Genomic DNA, 4,110 nt, shown 5'->3' with positions numbered 1-4,110 from the left:
GCTCATAGTATTCTAATGCTGTATGTTTGTTATTAAGCTTTTACCGTGTTTATTTTTGACGAGTTATTGTTAATATGCTTTCTATAGACAATTGGTACTGGTTTTGTACCAAATTTATATCAAGAAATGCACGGACCCACCAAGTAGTACTCGATAAGGAATCATCTAAAGTTTTATTAATTATTAAATCACCATTAAGTCATAATTAAATACGGGAAGCAGTAGTAACATAAAAAAGTAGCGAAAACGTTATAGGAAATATTGAAAATATAATTAAAATGATGGGCCAGTGCTAGATCATATAATAGGAAAACATGTAGTGACTTATGTACTTGGCCTCAATAATATGATATCAATACTTTTTGTTAGAGGAATTCACAGCAATCCTGTACTTGGCGTAGTTTTTTACACGTAAGTGTTTTTTGGGGGATAAGGAGTTGACTCGAGTAAAGAGTCTCGGCGCGCTGCGCCCTGTACAGCCGGTTGCTTGTACTTGGCGCGAGACTCGACCGAGTCTCTTGATATTCTTCACCAGGATTTCTGATTTCCAAGTGTTAATATCTAACTTTATTGATTCAATTAATTATTTTAATATTCCAAACACTTAATTTATTAATATTTCAATGAGAGCGTAATTTATTTTCGACATTTTATAATTTCGATTCAGTTTTTATCTACTCCTTATATTTTGGGAGATATTGAATTAGACTCAATTTTATTTATCCAATAATATTCAATAACATTTGGAAAGCTTTATTCAATGTTTCATATTTTCAATATTTCTGTGTAACTGATTTTTTCCTTCTTTCTTCAAATAGAAGATCAAATTTTACTTGTTATTTGAAGATGCTTGAGAATGTAATCTTAGGTAATGCCAGTTGAAATCTCTTTACTCATCTCTGGTTCACCGCTATCGTTTTAGGGTGTATTTCACAATTTTCTGCAAGTCTTGTTGTTGAGAAGTTCTACAGTTCCCGGTCTCGTTCTAAGGGTTGCTCTGGGAAGCAGCGTCAAGTAGCGGAGAAGCTCTACCCGCCAAACTACGCGTTCGTGTGCTCGTTTAAGTCGGGTACGACGGGATTCGCATTGTGGAGGGAGGCAATGGCCACAAAATCCTACTTCCATACTCGCCGCTCTGATTTAGCGCCATGATTTTCGTATCGCCTAAAATCGTAGCGTTGTGCATTTCCCTACTTACCTCTGCAAATAGATAAATGGAATTTTAGAGGCTAATTTATTTTTCCGCACCCCCTAATGAATTTTGTTTCGAAACTAGAACTAGCCTCAGCAGCGCCATTTGGTGGAATTTGTCGGAACTAAGATTGATGTTCTCCGCGAAAATACAACTTCAGGGGCTAGTTTAAAAATTACAAGGGCTAGTCGAAGAGCCATTTAATCTGTAAGAATTTAATATGAACTTATTTTAAATTATCAAGTTTCTTTATTTTCTCGCCAGCACTTCATCACGTATCTTTTCATCAACTAGAATTGTCATATTCAGTCGACAGAACCGCCAACGGTCCCTACGTTCAATCGACCCAATAATATGCCCAGAATATATTTATTTATTTACCTTATACCCAATTAAAACGTTGTTCAACGACCTGCATATATCCAAGAAGGCGCTGTCCACTGAATCGACCGTCTACAGTAATCAAATAAGAAAAGGAAAGTGAATGCAGGGATCAACACGAAACTATAACTAACGATTTGGCTTATTTTTATTTCGTATCCCGTAAGTTTATTTTATAATGTTCTTCATTAAGCTTTATGGTTCTTACACACATAGAACGGGGGTGGTCTTCGCCCATGCCACAATAGTTTAAAAACGAAAACTCGTATGTAAAGTACTTTTCTTGACGTCACTCCGTGAATCAAACAGCTACAATTCACTCTTACAGGTTATAAGGCTGACATCAAAATGGATGCACCTATTGGACAAGATGTTATCATTTAATTTCCAACTCGCAGCTGTTCAATTCAAGGAGAGTAAACATATTTTCAAAACCGAGGCTCAACTTATGCATATTATGCGGGTAATGAAGTATTTCGAAATTGCGAATGTATGATCATAACATTTATTTTTTTATTATATTTTCCCTCGTTTTCTCTCTCTCTCTCTCTCTCTCTCTCTCTCTCTCTCACCTATTTCTCTAGCTCTCTCACTCCCTCCCACACTCTGACTGTATCTCAGAGTCAATTCATCCGTCACGCTCTACATCAATCCGCATCGTAGCTTAATAATTCAATGAATCATTCTTTCGTTCTCTTTTTTATTTCCAAAAACGCCATCCATTTCTCTCTCTCTCTCTCTCTCTCTCTCTCTCTCTCTCACACACACACACACACACACTCGACACCCATGCCTTTCATACCCACGTGCCACAGTCCATACAAGAAATCTCTCTCTCGTTCATCGAGCGTCTCATCGCTATGATCTGTCTCACTCTCAGCATCATCTCGTGGATTCAATAGTGTATTTTTTTTCCACAAACACTAACTGCATTTACGTAGGCTTAAATCCGCGAAACGAGGCGTGCGTTCTAGTTTCTTTTTTTTTCACATGCCGTTCCCTTATCCGCTCGCTCGACAAGCCGCAGCGAACACGCGTGTTCGTCGAACGCTCGAAATCAGCGAACCAAGACAGTTTAACGATTAATTAGAATCCTTCGCTAAAACAAAATCGAACGGACCTTCCGGACCGATTGGTCAATTCGTCTGCGGAACGTCCGCGAGCGTTTCCCACGCGTAATTCGAGCCGCGTAAGCGCACGCGTACGCCAGCTTGAATTAATCGTAGGTTTGTTGTCGGTACAAAGAAAAGATTGTCAATTCCGGGTATGTCGGTCGTGGAAAAATAAAAAAAAAAGTCCAATTCACAACTATGCAGCACTGTTACGAAATAAACAAATCAGAGCTGTCATACTTCGTAATCTTGAAAAACTTGCCCTTAGTCGTTGACTTTATTATATATTTTATTTAATATATAAATATTAAATATATATATATATATATATATATATATAAAATAAAAACATATACTTCGTTAATCGTCGCACGACCGTCATTCCCGGATCCACGTGGACGAATCAAATAATAAAACTGAATACGTAAAAAACCACGATGCAACGCGCGGGTAAAGTGGCCGAACATAAAGATGGGTATACTTATAATACTACAATAGATATTAGTACAAAAATTAATGCTGCTATGATACCTAGACGATTTCACAAAGGAACGACCGGGAACGTGAGAACTGCGAGCGACTGGATTTCCCATAGAGCGTCGATCTTCTTTACCGTCTATCGTTAACGTCGGTAAGCCGATCGTTAGATATACCGATCGTCGCCCGATCGTCGTGAATAAATCGATCGGGGAAAAACTGTCGCGCAGCAGACGAAATAAAATAATATCGTTAAGCTTTAACCCGCTAACGTTCCCCGTCGCTCCTTTTACCATAAATTTGCGTCATTCGACCAACGCTTTAACGTCAGTCCAACGAACCTGTCTCTCTTGTTGGTTATGTCGGACAATATTTATGTGTTTCTCATTAATCTCTTATACAGTAATTTTATCCTTTAAGTAAGTGTTACATATATCGCGTGTGGCCAGCCCGTGCTATCCTCATAGCGGCGAGTCTTCGTACGTAACCCGGGCGTCCAAGACACCAAGGTGCTTTCTGGAACCGAGCACCGTCTGGCAACAACAGTTTTATTTCCCATCGGCGAGGTTAAAGCGGTTTGCCTCGTATGAAAAATCATTTGGCAATTACGGAGACTCGGAACGAAGGCTCGCAGCTTACGTTCCCCATTAGCCGGTTAGCATAGGCGGCCAGACCCTTTTTCAATGCGCCTTTCTTTATTCGTTTTCATATTCTCTCATTCCTCATACTTTTTTCTCGTACGTTCCAGAAATGACACAGCAACGTTATGTAATGTAACACGTACAGTATATTATAATTAACGTATGTATTTATACTATGTATTTACAGACAATCACATGGAATCGTAGATATTCTATTATCGTTCGTATAGTCTGATCAATCTTAAGGTAGCTTTCATTTCTCTCTCTCTCTCTCTCTCTCTCTCTCTCTCTCTCTCTCTCTCTCTCT

General features: G+C 38.8%; 1 long non-coding RNA gene across 1 annotated transcript; it reads right to left on the bottom strand.

Annotated features, from left to right (window-relative positions):
* Positions 1 to 540: 540 nt before the first annotated feature.
* Positions 541 to 1,915, bottom strand: LOC112494992. Its single transcript, XR_003061090.1, has 3 exons — positions 1,782 to 1,915; positions 1,574 to 1,645; positions 541 to 1,200 (listed from the first exon to the last, which is right to left on the bottom strand). It is a non-coding gene; the product is annotated as an uncharacterized LOC112494992 (long non-coding RNA).
* Positions 1,916 to 4,110: the final 2,195 nt, after the last annotated feature.

This window comes from Cephus cinctus, unplaced genomic scaffold, assembly GCF_000341935.2.
Source record: "Cephus cinctus unplaced genomic scaffold, Ccin1 Ccin1_scaffold1086, whole genome shotgun sequence".
In the NCBI taxonomy this organism is placed as follows: Eukaryota; Metazoa; Arthropoda; class Insecta; order Hymenoptera; family Cephidae; genus Cephus; species Cephus cinctus.
The sequence above is the reverse complement of the archived record's forward strand: the minus strand, read 5'-3'. Positions and strand labels throughout refer to the sequence as shown.